Here is a 17,922-nt window from a genome sequence, read left to right as displayed (position 1 = left end):
ATTTATTTATTTATTTATTTATTTATTTATTTTTTATTTTTTCCCCGGGCATTCACATCTGCCTTCCCATTTGCCTTCTACTTATACTTTGTTTAAAGAGATATTAAGTGGGACAGAAATGATGAATGATGATAGTAAATGATATAGTTATTGTCACGTTTGCTTTAGAAAAATTTATTGATATCTGACTCTAATGTATGGCAACATCCTGAGGGAAGGATGGTAAGAAAATAATTGAATTTTGAGGTTTCTCTGTAGGAGCAACATGAGCATGCTCATTATTGAATCCCGAGCTGCACTCAGAGAATGATAAATAATGAAGTGACTGTGAAGTTTCCGTCTCCTCTACAGTATGCTCTTAGTTATTGATAGCACTATCAATAGTACTAGTTCTATTTCATAAAGTTTAATCCAGATTGAGGTATGGTAGATAGCATAACACATTAATACAGAGAAATCGACATCAATAAATGCATAGATCTTCATCATGGTCCTTTGGCTTTTTCGCAATGTTAACATTCCTTGTAGAGAATCAAAGAGGCAAAGCTGGCCTTGGGCTTTCAGATGACAGTGTAAATAAAAATAACTGTATGAATCTCAACATGCTGTATGAATTAGAGAACCAATCTGAATTTCAAAAAGTCCATGCGTGTGTTAAAAAGTGCCATCAGCATTCAGTGTAGCCACATGCAGTGCAGTTCTAACCAGACAAGTGCAACATCAGAAAAAAGTGAGATCATCAGGACTGTCAAACTGATTAGAGGGGGGGGGGGGGGGGGGTGATAAACAGGAATGTGTGGATCGGAACAGCAGGTTGGAGAGTAGTCATGATGATTTACACAGCAAAGTTCTCAAAGTACTTGTATATATGTGCAAATTATTCCAACATAGAAACATGAAAGGAGCTGAACATAAGCAGCGTTTAAGTGATAAGCTTATTGGCAATCTGTCTTCAATTAAGTAACAAGCAGAGTGGAGTCCCACCCGGTTGGAAGTAGGACAGGAGCCTCCAGAGTGTTAGTAGAGATGAAACAGGTAGCGACTTGGATGAGACTCTCATGGATGAGTGAACATGATGACGTGGAGATGTGGAAGAGGCAGGTCCACAAGGCAGAATGATCTTTCTCCAAGTCATTCAGTCTCAATGTTCAGTGTTCTTGTGTCAGAGTCATGATAGCAGACGTGAGTGTGGAAGCATGCAAAAGTGGAAGTGATATGAACTAGGACCTTAAAAATCTGGGCAGGAATGAAGGCAGATGAGTGAATACGAATCTCACTTACTGAACTCATGAGCCTGATGATTTGCACTTTGAAAACTCTGAAGCCCAGACGACTACTTTGGCACATCAGTAAATTAATAAATCTAAAATCAGAATCAGAATTTGAAGACTTGATCAATCCCAAAGAAAATGATGTATGTTTTACATAATCTAAATTAAAAAAAGAAAGACACAGACAAACACAATTTAAACATTCACCTGTGTAATTTAAGCTTTGAATAAAATGACTTTTTGATATACAGGCAATGAAAGTTATTGATGGAGCTGATCCTCAGTAAAGTACTTTCCAGTAAGATCTCGCTGTCATCATTTCACCCAGTTTCTTCATCAACATTTTTTTTCCCAGTAAATGTATTTGAATGAATAATTAACAGTTTATCAGTGAGTTATGGTAATTATCAAGAGTAGCAGCTTTAGCATGGCAGATCCATCCAAACACCAACACACCATCTGCACAAATGTTCTCTAACTGGTAAAGCATGCACACACATGCAATCACATTCTCACCATCACACACGCTTGCAGCCTGTGTAGGTGTGCGCTCTGAGTTAAAGCATGTTCACAAATATACACACAGAAGAAATGTAGGAGGATGGACAGTCTGCGTACAATTTGGGAGATTAGAGATTTTGTAGCCTATCATCAGACATTTTGAGAAAATTAATTCTTACTGAAGCTGAAGACTTTTATTCCACCAGAAGGGGGCATTGCTCCACGCTGAGGCAATTTGAAGAGAGCTTTTATTTTTTAAATAGCAGGGGTAAGATCCTGAATCCCCCTCAGTGTTGCTTGATTCAATCTTTCCTGATTATTTGCAATTTTGTCAATGCTAAAATAACACTTGTGTTCACAATGTTGTTGGTATGATGTGAATGTACATTTTGGCCATGCGTCCCAGGCCTAACTTCTTCAAGCTCCAGGTATCTATTTAAATGTGTGTTACCCAGTGGTGCACAAGCCAAAGTATTTATTCACATAATTTGGAAAATCAATAAAATCCCACAATTTTATGTACAATAGCATCAATGTAAAGACCTCGACAAACACTTCTTCTCAGGACTGTTAATTATTTTGACGTTTTTGGTCATAAAATTGTATTGTGTTGATTGTGTGTGGAAAAAAAAACAAACAAACTTATGGGCAGTGTGCATCATGTAATGGACACAAGCAGCAGTTAAAATAAGTATTGAACATCAATTTTCCAAGTAAATCTGGTTCTAATGGAGCGATGGCATGGAAGTCTCATCAGATGAGAATCCATCCAACTCACACATGCAAAGAAATCAAAGCACAGATAAATTATTATCCATAAATGACGTAAAGTAATGAAAGAGGACACAATGAAAAAGTATTGAACACATGACGAAAGGGAGATGCATAACAGCTGAAATCTATCAGTAATTAGAAAGCAATCCTGCCACTTAGTGCAACTCTACTGCAACAACTTAGTGCATCAGTCGGTTCAGTCCCAACTGATGGCCTATGAAAAGGTGTCTCATTACCAGGGTATCACACAAGAAACATCTCGTGATGGGTAAAGCCAGTGAGCTCTATCAAGACTTTTTTACTGCAGCTTTTTACTGAAAATATAAAAAATAATTTCTAAACTATTATGGTGCTTTGTCAGCATACTGTACTGGCATGCTTCATATACTTGAAGGAAGGATGAATGGGAAAATGTACCGAGACATTCTTCCAGCCATCTGCCAGGATGATGAAGATGAAACAAAGGTGGATGTTTCAGCAGGACAATCGTCCCAAAAACACAGCCACTGTGGACAGGTCAGTCGCAGGGCCAACACACACAGTAGAGAGAGAGAAGTTCACTGTCACTGAAGTCAATTACAAAATGTAGTGACTGTTTGGCAGTTGAGATGGATGAGGATCTTCACACCGTGACTTAATGATTGTTGGTGAATCAATTCATGTAAACAAATAATTGTCTAAATCCTGAATAGCTAATTGCACAGTTATAGCCTTATGAAATTCAGAATAGTGGGATTAATATTTGCAGCACTGAAGTGACTGTAGCAGTGACATAAAGTGGTCTATAGCTTTAACTTCAATGGTGAACCTGAGCAGAAATCAGTGGTTTGCTTGCCTGTCCTGCTATACTGCTTTTGGGGTTGTTATTATCAAAGTATGAGCGGACACTTCAGCCGTGTTAGTTGACAGAGTTGTAATGTGAAAACACACCAACCTGCTTGTTCAATAAGTCATGAAGTGGCTGAGCTGTCTGTGGAAAAAAAGTCAGCAGAGGAGAAAGAGAGAACTAATGTAGCTGTGAGAAGATCTGTTGAGATACCGTAGGCCCCAGGGCTACACATTTTTCAATCAGCACAAACATCAGTATCAGCATTAATTTGCATGAAATAATGACTCAACAATCAGTCATCACCGCAGCTTTATTTAGCACCAAATATATATTTCTCTATAAGACCTTAATGAACCCTACAATAGTCCTCCCAAATAAGGAAGTAATAACAACAGCTACTTAGACCAACTCTATGTTCTAGTTTCAGAAAACACTAAAGAGTTTGTCTGTTTAAGCCTAAAATATGTAACTAACCCCCTGAGATCACACACGACATCATAGGTTCTAACCCTAACTCTACACTAACTCTGTATTTTGGAGAAGACCAAAACTGTTTTTCTGGATATTGTTTTTGATTGTTTTTAAGGGTAAGGACAAGTAATTAAAGCGAAATAAAGCCAGTTATCTGGAACACTCTGAACCTGACCTGCTAATACTCTTTTTGCTACACAGCAAAATCTCCAGTGTTAAATTAACACTGAAGAGTGTCTATATGGGTCCACACCTCTGAGTGTTAAATACAACACTGTTGAGTGTTAAATTAACACTTTTGACAGTGTTATATGTTTAAAAGTAACCTAGTCAGTTTTGAAGATTAACAATGGCTAACACTGAGCAGTGCTGATTTTCTAACACTGGAATATTTCTAACATTTTGAGTTATTTTCCAGTGTTAGAAAATGTCACTGTCAAAAGTGTTAATTTAACACTCAACAGTGTTGTATTTAACACTCAGAGGTGTGGACCCATATAGACGCTCTTCAGTGTTAATTTAACACTGGAGATTTTGCTGTGTACATATATACAATTTGTTATTTGGAAATTTATTACATTGTTAAACTGATAATCAATTTGTCACTGTAATAAAATGCAAAAATATGCACACATCAACGTAAAACATGCCCAAAAATAGACTTGAATAACAGATTTTTATTAACAGCAATCAAAAGTGGCCTCATATGTGATAGATTGATTATTTGTTGAAGTTCATAATGGAGTAAAAAGTTGTGGTTAAAAGTTACCCAATATATTATTCAATTTATTTCAAATATGTAAATGTATAAACAAGGGTAAAAGAAGTCCCATTAAGAGACGTAATGTAACACAGGCTAAAATATGTTCAACCGGATAATAATCCTTAATGTGACTACAACCTGTGTAACATGCAATCTGTGATCCACTTGTCGAGCCTGGGGAATAATCCATGTGATTTAGTGATCATGATTGATTAGTTATGCCTGCCGTTGCCGGAAGGGGGAGCTCTGGCCACGATGCCTCATTCGCAATGAAGCTGCTGAAAGAGAAGCATCGTGTCTGAGCGTCGTCATTGACTTATCCCCTTTTCAGGTAATAATTGTGCAATTCTGCTGTTGGACTTTACAAATATGTATGTTGAGTTGTACTGACCGTGTTTCCAAATGTACCAAGAGGATACTAGGAATACTTAGATGACCTGTGTTAACTGTGATGTTAGGATAAGCTATAAGCAGCAAGCTAAGCTAAGCGCTCTGTTGGTGGCTAGCATGAAGCATTATCGTGCCAGACTGTGTATGAAACATACATTGTGTGCATTTTGCATTTGATCTGGATGAAGAACATGTTTATTTTGTGTGAAGGGACAAATGCCTATTAGTATTTTTATATGAATATTTTGTTTATTTTCTGTACATTTCAGTTTAATGGTCTAAGTTTGTTTATTGATTCATAAGCTGTTTTTGTAAATTTTTACATTCAATTTAATCTGTAACTTATAGAAAAGGAAAGAAAACAGTCTTGAGATATATTGTCTTACAACTAACAGAGACTGTACATCGTTGTTAAGATGTTTAATACTTTTGTATGTATGTTTATATTTCTGAATCATTCGCAATGAAGCTGCTGAAAGAGAAGCATCGTGTCTGAGCGTCGTCATTGACTTATCCCCTTTTCAGCCCCTTTTCAGGGTGTAACATTTTGGAGGCACCGCTGGGATGGATGTGATGAGGGCCCGCTGTCCCAGATAGACGCCCCAGTCATCATTCAACCCCTCACATCAAATACCACGGTGGGAGATACAGTGTGCTGGTTTCGACAGTTACGCAGAGGGACCTGCATGCAACCTGAGGTTAACTACTGGTGCCAGGGAAGCTGCACTGACTCTTCTGCAAAGAGGTCTTACATCACACTAATCTTTTCCACAAGCCACAGACTGAAATGGAGTCTTCAGGGCTAGAGGACCTGAAGTTAGAAGTTGCTGGTACATTGTATACAGTGACAAGAGACATTTTGATCGAAGTTTGTGATTTCCTAAATATTGCTGGTTCAAAACTTGAAAGGGTATCGGGTAAAAGTCGTTCCTCTCTCATTTCCTATATAATACAGCACTTAGAAAGAGAGGAGCTGGATGAGCTTGAAGATGAGGGAATGTCTGAGCTACTGATTTTGAAAGACAAAATTTTTGAGTTGCAACAGGCTGCTCAGAACGGTACATCGGGACACAAAACCTCAGATACTAACCAGACAGATGAGGTGCAGGAACAGGTTGGTGAGGCCTCAGAAGAAGAACAACTGATAAAGGAAATAGAGACGCTTCAGTTGGCTCTTGCATTATCACGACAGAACAAGGCGAAGCAACCTAGTACAGCCAAACTGTCGATGAGTGTGGGGGACAATAGTGCTAAACAAACCCCTCCACCTTTTCTGACACTACCGTGGGGCAGAGAATTCAAAATATCAGGTCAGATTGGTGAGCCCGGCCAAAAGGATAAACTAACTTTCTCCAGCCTAGCCCATCAGATTGAACAAGGCATCAGCAAAGGAGTCCCTGAAATAGAAATAGTTGATGCAGTAATCAGGGCAATAGCACCAGGCTTACTATATATAGAGGACTATAAATACCTTGGAGTACACATTGACAATAAACTGGACTGGGCTAAAAACACCACAGCACTTTACAGGAAGGGCCAGAGTCGTCTCTATTTTTTGAGGCGACTGAGGTCCTTCAACATATGCCAGAAAATGCTGAGGATTTTCTATGAGTCTGTTGTGGCCAGTGCGATCCTCTATGCTGTTGCATGCTGGGGGAGCAGGCTGAGGGTCGCAGATGCCAACAGACTTAATAAACTAATCCGTAAGGCCAGTAATGTTGTGGGGATGGAGCTTGACACCCTCAAGGTGGTGTCGGAGAGGCGGATGCTGTCCAAGATAAAGACAATGTTGGATAACACCTCCCACCCACTCCATGACATGCTGGTCAGTCACAGGAGCACGTTCAGTGAGAGACTGAGATTACCGAAAAGCACCACTGAACGACACAGGAAATCATTCCTGCCTGTGGCCATCTCCCTGTACAACGCATCCACTTAACACACTGTTTGCTGCTACAACTACACATGTTTCTTTTCCAACTATTTATTTATGAGTGAAGTATGTATGTGTATATATGTATATATTGTACTATTCTTAGTTAGTGTATTGTCTGTCTTGTCTTAATGTTGGTTTAAAATGGAGCACTGTAACAAAAAATAATTTCCCCCAGGGATTAATAAAGTATTCTGATTCTGATTCTGATTCTTACAATTGCGTAGCTACCTAGAGGGCAAAACCAACCTTACATTGCCTACCCTGAGGAGGATTCTAAGGTCCCACTACCAAGAACGAGGGGCAACAGAACTTTACAAACAACTCACGTCAGAGGTCCAAAGCATTAAAGAAACCCCACAAACTTTCTTAATCCGTGCCCTAGACTTAAGACAGAAAATTCTGTTTGCATCGCAAGAAGCTGAATCTGGCTTAAGATATGACCCTGTGCTTGTACAGAGCATGTTCCTTCATACAGTTCTGACAGGCCTGCAAAATGATAACATTAAGAGTGACCTCCAGCCCTACCTACAGGAAACCACAACCAGTGATGAGCTCCTCCTTGAGAAACTCAATGTTGCCTGTGCAAATGAAGCAGAGAGACAAAATAAAAAGAAGTTACTCTCCCAGCAGCGGCCAACCACTGTGCATTCACTTCAGTCTGACACTCCTGCAGATAAAAAAGGGAAAAACCTAAAACCTGAATCCATCAGCAAAGCTCAGCCTGACCTACTAAATGAACTTAAAGAAATCCGTTCTGACATGGCATTATTGAAAAATCTTGGTGCTGAAGTCGCACAAATCAAAGAAATAATTCAACAGCCTAGTCCGGCACAAACACAGTATTCTGCCTCACTTGCAGCACCAGAATGTGTTCCCTTTTCTCATCTTGAGCATCTGCCACAAAACTACTGGCCTCCTGTGGGACCTGGACGGAGAGGTGATACAGCTCAGTATCAACAGAGGTTTGCACCACAACGTCAGTATCCTGCTGTAAACCGAGCACGCCTAAGGAAATGCTTTGGCTGCCAGCAAAGTGGGACTGAGTACTGCAACCATTGCTATCGATGTGGTAGCAGTGAACACTTTCGCGCAGGTTGCAGGGCGAAACTAACTAGACCAGACAAAGATCAACCTTTAAACGGACAGTGGTTGCCCCCACGGGACAGGGAGTAACCAATAATAGTGTAACGTCCCAACAGCTTTGCTATTACTGTGGTGTTCTGGGAAAACTCAAAAGACTCAGAAGGTGTGCAGCTTGTAAAAAAAGCACTTATTGTTCTAAGATGTGCCAAGCTGAGCACTGGCCCAGACACAGAAAACAATGCAACAAACACTCTCAGCCTCAAGTAAATCAACACACGCACCCAAAGGCAAGTGTTATTCACCCCAAAAGGGTGGACAGCCAGTCCCATCTTGTTGCTCTTGTTGGGAAACAGTGTATAGTTGACTGTTATATACAAGGCCACCAAACTCAAGCCTTATGGGATACAGGCTCCCAAGTGTGTATTGTTGATGAAAAGTGGAAAAAGAAGTATTTACCACATGAGAAATTAAGAGATGTTTCTGAGTTACTTGATGCACCTGACGATTTAAAAATCTCAGCTGCTAATGGTCAAAACATCCCTTACAAGGGTTTTATTGAAGTCACTTTTGGTCTAGCTGCTGAGGGAGCAAACCCTAAAGAACTTGTAGTCCCCATGTTAGTGATGAAAGGCGGAAGTCTTTCGCAGCCCATTCTAGGCTTTAATGTTATTGAGCAAATACTGAAAACTAGTACTATAGAGCAAATGGATGCTGAAAGAACTGAGCAGCTGCACGAGGCATTAAGAGGGGCTTTCCCTTGCCTTAAAAGAGAAAATGTCACAACCTTTATTGATTTAGTGACTGCTAAACAATTACATGCTTTTGTTGTGAGAACAACAAAAGAGAAAGTCATTGTACCCAAACACACTTCTGTTCAGATTGACTGTAAGGTGCAGACCCGCCCGCTGAAGAAAGACACTACACTTCTCTTTGAGCCTGACATAAACCCTCAGTGGGCTGAAGGTCTGGAGTTTTGTGAGACACTAGTAGAACTCAGAAGGGGGGTCCCCCCCTATATTGTTCTTGATGTGCAAAATCCCACTGATCACGACATTGAGCTGTCAGGAAAAACTGTTGTGGGCACCTTAGAGCAAATTCAAGCTGTGTACCCAGCGACAGTTTTAGAGAAATCTGACCAGTGCTCCCCATTATTGGTGAATCAAGTGAATGCAGAGAGCGAGCAAATTCCTGACACCTCATGGGACCCACCAATTGACCTTACGCACCTGAGTGAATCTGAAAGGGGGGTGGTGCAAAAGATGCTCCGTGAGGAATGCTCTTCCTTTTCCAAAGCAGATGATGATATTGGATGTATCGACAAGTTGAAACTGAAGATATCATTGAAGGATATGGATCCTGTAGCACGCACTTACCTGTCGGTACCAAAGCCGCTATACAAAGTGATGAAAGAGTATCTGCACAACCTTATTGCACAAGGATGGGTCACGAAATCCAACTCATCTTATGCCTCACCAGTTGTCTGTGTGAGAAAGAAGGACGGCAGCTTACGTCTCTGTATAGATTACAGAGAACTAAACAAAAAGACTCATCCAGACAGACAACCAATCCCTCGAGTGCAGGACATTCTCGACAGTCTTGGCGGCAACTCATGGTTTTCATTGTTAGACCAAGGCAAGGCCTACCATCAGGGCTTTATGGATGAAGGCAGCCGACCTTTAACTGCTTTTGTGACACCATGGGGCCTGTACGAATGGATAAGGATTCCATTCGGGCTGATGAATGCACCTGCAGCCTTCCAACGCTGCATGGAAGAGTGTCTGGAAGAGGTGCGAGACAACATCTGTGTACCCTACCTTGATGACACTCTAGTGTACAGTCATTCATTTGATGATCATGTCAATCATGTCAGAAAAGTGCTTCAACTACTGAGGAAGTATGGGATCAAGCTTAAACCCAGTAAATGTGAATTATTCAAACACGAGGTTCGCTATCTAGGGAGAATTGTTTCAGCCGAAGGTAGCAAAATTGATCCAGCTGACACCAATGCAGTGACAGCCTTGAAGGACAGGAGACCAAGCAATGTGGGAGAGCTGCGAACTGTCTTGGGCTTGTTAAGTTACTATAGGCAGTACATATGGGACTTCTCCCGTATTGCAGGTCCACTGTATAGCTTGTTGAAGGGCACAACGGAAGATAACAATGTATCCCAAAACCAGACAAACACAAAACAAGTCACAAGAAAGAGTAAAGGGGTCCCATCACACAAGTCAATTGTGTGGACTGAAGAACATCAGCGCATATTGGAACGACTAATAGACTGCCTAGTTGAGCCACCAGTCCTCGGGTTCCCAGATTTTTCTAAACCATTTATCCTCCATACCGATGCCTCAGCTCAAGGCCTCGGAGCAGTTCTATACCAACAACAAGATAATAAACTCCGTGTGATTGCTTATGGCTCCCGGACATTGACTGCAGCTGAACGAAACTATCATCTTCACTCAGGAAAACTGGAGTTTCTCGCACTGAAGTGGGCCGTCACAGAGAAATTCAGAGATTATCTTTATTATGCGCCTACTTTCACTGTGTTCACTGACAATAACCCCCTCACCTACATCCTTTCAAGTGCCAAGCTAAATGCAACTGGATGTAGATGGGTGGCAGAGCTTGCAGACTTCCATTTCACCATCCGATATCGCCCAGGTAGAGAGAATGTGGATGCTGACAGTCTTTCAAGAATGCCTGTTGAGATAGAGGAAATGATGGAACAGTGTACAGAGGAAATGGGTTCAGATTGTGTGGCAGCAATAACCCAAGTTGTGGAGACTCCAGATTTCAACTCACCAATGGTCTGCCCCATACTCACCCGTCTCCAGTGTACATCAGTGAGTGAAGAACCACACAACCAATTTTCGGTTACAGAGGTCAAACAAGCACAGCAAGATGATGGAAATATTGGCCCAATAATGCAGTGCAAAATGAGTAATGAAAAGCCAACAAGGCATGAACTTAATACACTAAGTGCCCAAAGCAAGTGTCTCCTGCGTGAATGGGAAAGACTTCATATTGATGAAGATGGTATTCTTTGCAGAAAAACCACAACCAAGAGACAGCTTGTGTTGCCTGAAAAGTACAAAGAGACTGTACTGAGAGAATTGCATGATGAGATGGGTCATCAGGGCACTGATCGAACAACATCATTGATCAGAGATAGATTCTTTTGGCCTTACATGCAACGAGACATTGAACATTATGTGACAAAGACCTGCACTTGCCTGAAACAAAAGATACCATGTAAAGAAGCAAGGGCACCGCTCACTAGTATTGTTACCACACAGCCGTTTGAACTGGTGTCAATAGATTTTCTCCACTTGGACAAGTGTAAGGGTGGTTACGAGTATATTTTGGTGATTGTTGACCACTTTACTCGTTTTGCACAGGCTTATGCCACCACCTCCAAGTCTGGCAAAACGGTTGCTGATCGCATCTTTAATGACTACGCCTTGAAGTTTGGACTGCCAGCACGGATACACCATGACCAAGGTGGCGAATTTGAGAACCAGCTCTTTGCCCAGCTGAAAAAGAACTGTGGCATATTGGGATCCCGAACTACACCATACCACCCACAAGGGAATGGACAAGTTGAACGGTTCAACCGGACGTTACTACAAATGTTGAGGACACTTACTGATAGGCAGAAGACAAGTTGGAAAGAGTCCTTGAACAAGCTTATCTACGCCTATAACTGCACACGAAGTGAGGTAACTGGGTTTTCTCCTTTCTACCTTCTCTTTGGAAGGTCCCCAAGGTTACCTATTGATCTGCTGTTTGGTCTCACCTCTGAGACAGGGAAAACAGACCACCGAACCTACACGGAGAAATGGACACGAGAAATGCAAGAGGCATATGACATAGCACGGGAGAATGCAAAGAAGTCAGCAGACAGGAGTAAAAAACATTATGATGGGAAAGTGAGAAGCTCTGTGTTATACCCTGGCGATCGTGTTCTTGTCCGAAACCTGACCCCTAGAGGAGGAACGGGGAAGCTTCGTAATCACTGGGAACAGGACATCAATGTTGTCATCCGTCAAGTTGCAGAAGGCCTCCCCGTGTATGAGGTGAAACCAGAGCAAGGGAGGGGAAGGTCAAGAATCATGCACCGCAACCTGCTGCTGACATGTGATTACTTACCCCTGGAAAGGCCACCAGAAGTATCACCGAAGCAAAAGAAAAGAAGAGTGAGGAAAAAAGACGCAGAACAGGTGAACCAGGAAGTAGAAGATGACGAGGAGGAATGGGGGTACTATTATGGGCCCGTAACACAGACTCAAGTGCCCAGTACAGAGAGGGTCACAGAGCATGGTGATGACCAGGAGAAACCAGAGGCCGGTGGTAATGGACCACTGGGTGAAGAAAGGCTCGTGTCGTACACAGAGGAGCCTGAGACACAGGATGAAAACAGGCCAAAGGAAGAAGACCATCAAGAGGAAGATGGACAAGTAGGTGGAGAGGTAATGGATGACACTCTAGCATCTCCACGCCCATGCTTGCCTGAAAGCAACAGAGGAGGGACCTATAGTTTGCCAAGGAGGGAGAGACGAGCCCCTAAGGTTTTCACCTATGATCAGCTGGGTACTCCAACATGCTACAATACAGTGTGTACAAACGAAATGCCCTACCAGTATCAACCCATACAACACAGAGACATTCAACCAATAACCATGTGGCCTAATTCATTCCAAATTTGTCAGCCACTATTTATGCAAGGATACTGAACAAAGAACGGACTTAAGACTCAGTACAAAAGAGGAAACTAAGATTAAAAACAACTGGATTTTGTGACATTTTGTTAAGTTTTAGTTCATAAGAGTTGTGATGTCGGGACGACATCTAATTTTGTGGGGGAGTGTGTGATAGATTGATTATTTGTTGAAGTTCATAATGGAGTAAAAAGTTGTGGTTAAAAGTTACCCAATATATTATTCAATTTATTTCAAATATGTAAATGTATAAACAAGGGTAAAAGAAGTCCCATTAAGAGACGTAATGTAACACAGGCTAAAATATGTTCAACCGGATAATAATCCTTAATGTGACTACAACCTGTGTAACATGCAATCTGTGATCCACTTGTCGAGCCTGGGGAATAATCCATGTGATTTAGTGATCATGATTGATTAGTTATGCCTGCCGTTGCCGGAAGGGGGAGCTCTGGCCACGATGCCTCATTCGCAATGAAGCTGCTGAAAGAGAAGCATCGTGTCTGAGCGTCGTCATTGACTTATCCCCTTTTCAGGTAATAATTGTGCAATTCTGCTGTTGGACTTTACAAATATGTATGTTGAGTTGTACTGACCGTGTTTCCAAATGTACCAAGAGGATACTAGGAATACTTAGATGACCTGTGTTAACTGTGATGTTAGGATAAGCTATAAGCAGCAAGCTAAGCTAAGCGCTCTGTTGGTGGCTAGCATGAAGCATTATTGTGCCAGACTGTGTATGAAACATACATTGTGTGCATTTTGCATTTGCTCTGGACAAAGAACATGTTTATTTTGTGTGAAGGGACAAATGCCTATTAGTATTTTTATATGAATATTTTGTTTATTTTCTGTACATTTCAGTTTAATGGTCTAAGTTTGTTTATTGATTCATAAGCTGTTTTTGTAAATTTTTACATTCAATTTAATCTGTAACTTATAGAAAAGGAAAGAAAACAGTCTTGAGATATATTGTCTTACAACTAACAGAGACTGTACATCGTTGTTAAGATGTTTAATACTTTTGTATGTATGTTTATATTTCTGAATCATTCGCAATGAAGCTGCTGAAAGAGAAGCATCGTGTCTGAGCGTCGTCATTGACTTATCCCCTTTTCAGCCCCTTTTCAGGGTGTAACACATACACAGTAAAAAACCAAGTGTAAATTTTACACTTAGGGAGTTAATTTTAACTCTGCTTCAGATAACATTTGGTCCCACTCAAAATTAGAGTTAAATTTACTCTATGGCCAGTGTTAACTTTTCAGTGTTAATTGTACTCAATTTAGTGTCAAAATTAACAACAAAATGTGTAAAAATATTTAACACTGAGGGTTATTCACACTGTTCAGAGTAATTTGATTACACTTTATAAAGCTATTTTTACTCCAAATTTAGTTTAATAATAACACTCTGATGTGTATATATCATTTTTATTTCTCTGTAGTGTGATTTTTTTCATATTCATCTGATGATGCTATATTACTAAATAACTGTGATCTATCCTACATTATGGAAATAACAACAAATATACAGGTTAAAGTAACAGCATTTATTATGTTTCTCATTTCAGTGTCATTTAATTAACGTAACAAACCTTTCCAATTCACAGTTCTATGATGCTCACTAGAGAAAGCAATATGACATTTCCCCAATGTCGTAGTTGCAGAAAAGTAAAAAAGTTCGTCAGGGATGAACTGTATGATGTACCAAAGACATAATGGGCCCTAAAGAGTTCATCAAGGGCTCCTACAGAACCTGTCGCATTACATGGAAGTGCATGCTTCTCAATCACAATGAAGGTGTGAATGCTGCTTCTTGTGGATCCCTGAGTAAGAAGGTAGGGCTGACTGCTTCGGGTGATGTTGTCTAGATGCTGCTGTACACAGGTTCCAGCCTACAACAACACATTAAACAACAGTATTAAGTGACTATCCTCTGACAGTAGATTAGCTCAACTCACTGTCCATGAAAATAGAGGTGATGGAAAGTATATTTTAAACAACATACCTTTGGGAATTTGATGAGGTTATTGACAGCTTGAGATGCAGACATCTTTCCTGGTCTCTTTCGCCCTTGTGCAGATGGTGGTAGCAGATGTAGCAGCAGCAAGATAGTAGACAAGTCACTGTCCCAGCCTACAGACGAATAAACAAAGAATTATTCCAAAAATACATTGAATTGACAGAATTACCTATATAACCAACAATGGCAAATAAAAACAGTCACAATCATACCATTCTCAACTTCAGTACCTGACTCAGCATTGCACATTAACTCCAAGAGCTCTGAGGTGGGGACAAGTCCATGACTTTTCTTTACAACCTTTGCTTTGAGATTGGTGAGCCACCTCTCCAAGAATTTGCTCCCAGTGACCTCACAAAACAGGAGTCGGAAATCTTGTTCTATCAGTACATCAGTATCATTTAAATGATAAGTGAACTTACTTTTGGGAGATTTGCAAACTGAGACGCTTCTTTCCTCCACAGCTTTTCGTTGAATGGTCTTCAACTGCCATGCAATGTATCCTGAACTGCTCTCTGGATCGTAGTAATGTTTCTATGTAATTAAATAAATGAAGAAGGACTATGTTATCAACATTTCTGAGGGCAATTATGTATTTAATGTTGAAAAGTTCCCTTTACTTACATATCCATGTTGTGAATATGGGTCTTCCAGATATGGAGACAGAGCAACAATGCCCTGCGCATACATCACTCTTACGCTTTTAGGGGGAGATGTCCTAATGTATAAATTCAATAATTGCCATTAAACATCACAATTAAAAATAATACAATGTTTAAAATGTTTCTTTATATCTTAGATTTTTGATTCTTACCCATGTTATTCTGTCATCTCAGCCTCAAGTATGTTTCTCATCCGTCGTCTGGTTGCATCTCTCAGAGATTTGGTTTTTGCATACTCTTAAACCTTTCTATAAAATAGAAACATTACTTAATATTACTTAACATGTCATTAACATTGCTATCAGTTAATTTACACAAAATACATATTTCTTACTAAATAATGAGCAAAACTCTAAAGTAGTGTATGCCTTTGGCATTTGCTTAAAATAATATAAACCAGTAAAGTTAACTTTATGGTAATGTTACCCACTTTTTCTGAAAGTGTCAGGGTCCTGGGACTGGGCAACCCAGGACCCCTGGGCAGTCATGGACCTGTGTTATTGTTGTGTATTTTGGTGTTGCTTCCCCTTCTCTGTGCTTGTGTATGTGTGTGTGTGTGTGTGGGTGGCTGAGCACTTGTTTATAGGCGGCGTCAGGCCTGGAGGGTGTGGCCCTGCAAGGGGACTGGCCACACCCGAAGCCACACACCTGCTGCTGATCAGGCCTCGTCGGGGGAGCTACTTAAGAGAGTCTTGGAGCTCCCACCGACGCAGGATCATTGCATGAGACTCCACGTTAGTCACCCTGTCTAGGTTTGGTCTTAAAGTGTATGCCTGCCATTACTGAGTGTCCTGACAGCTGCCGCTATTGTTTCCCGCAGGAGGAGCGTGGAAGGCTTGGGAGAGCAGCGAGCACCGGGGGGTGCTGACACGGGAGCAGAGAGCACGAGGAAGACACGACACGGGAGTCTGGGGAATACACTAGGGTTTATTGTTTCTTTCTACCACTCTGTAAATAAATTCACTGTTTGTACATTGAGCACCGCGCCTGGGTCCTCCTTCCTCACATCCCCCACGGTTTGCCATGCCATACCGTGACAGAATGATCCCGCCAACCACCATGGACCCAGCAAACTCAGGAGTTGCCACGGAGGAGAGATCGCTCGCGCAGCTATGGGATTACTGGATTACTGAGACACATACAGGTAGTGTTCCTTGACAATCACCTCACATCCACTACCTTCACCACGAACATTCTGGACATTAACAAACTTAGGCACCTGGTCACTAGTTTAAGGGAGAGCTTTGAACTATTTGGCTTGGGTGGTCCGAGCATGGACAGTTCGGCTGCTCTCCTAGAGACTCTAGCCGCTTGGTTTTTCACGCATCGGCGGAGGGCTTTCCCGTCGATGCTCGCGGCACAATCGTTTGATCCGCCATTACGGAAGGCATGCCGCACTCTCTACCATCATCCCATTACGCCTCAACCCACTCCTGCGGTTCTAGCCCGGTCAGCTGGCAACGGACCAACAGCACTCATCACCGCAGTGAGTAAACCCGACTCATTTATGTCTATTAATCATATCATTGAAAATCAAAACCCAGATGAACAGCAGAAGACGGTTTCCATACAACCGGCCCCACCTTCACGGAGGAGAAGGCGTCCTCGCAAGCAGCGTTCAACCACATCCACACTCACTCCTGTGCTGGTCGAAGACTCAGGACCAGCGGCTCTGGACGCCACAGTGAGTAAAATGGACTCTGCCAGTGTTATAAGTTCCCTTCCTGTAAACATGAAAATAGAAACTGTTTGCTGTACCTCCAAAGACTCAGAAAATATTCCCTCTGAGACTGTAAGCTGGGAGTTCCGAGCATACAGACCCAAATGACTTTTTGGCTCAGTCTGGCCGCATGGAGACGGAGGTTCTCCCCAGGGCTTCCCCAGAGACCGAACTGAAGGTCTCAGTTGCCTCTGGACCCCTGGAATTTGTTGAGCCAGCTGTAACATTTTCATCCTCTCCACCCTTCATAATAGCCGTCTCACCCTCACCTCAGCCTGCTGCCCAGCTGGTAGCTCAGTCTTCAGTCCAGTCAGCCTCTCACCTTCTTCCTCAGTTGGAGGTCGATATGCCGGCTGGACCACCTCTGCCATCATTTCACCCATCTGTCCCTGCATCGCTGTCCAGTCTACCGGGAGTGGCTGCCACACCATCGTCGCCTCCGCCCTCTGCAGCCACTTCTTTACCTGAGTTCCGTCCGACTGCAGCGACCACAGTACTCTCGGCTTCGCTGTCCACATCACCTACTCTACCTTCCCCACCTGCGGACACCGCATCACCATCTTCGCCTCCGGATCATCCATCTGTGGCTGAAGCGCAGCCGTCAACTCATCCGCCTGCAGTCGCCCCTCAGCTGTCTTCTTCACCGGCCGCTACGTCACCACCCGCACCTGCCCTGCCCGAGCGGGAGCTCTGCGGGCCCCAGTGGGTGCTCAGCGAGCGGGAGGAGCTCGCGCTGCCGGAGCAGGAGCCCGGCGAGCCGGAGGAGCTCGCGCTGCCGG

This window comes from Simochromis diagramma, unplaced genomic scaffold (genome assembly GCF_900408965.1).
Source record: "Simochromis diagramma unplaced genomic scaffold, fSimDia1.1 OVJJ01000685.1, whole genome shotgun sequence".
NCBI lineage: Eukaryota > Metazoa > Chordata > Actinopteri > Cichliformes > Cichlidae > Simochromis > Simochromis diagramma.
Note: the sequence above shows the minus strand (reverse complement) of the source record.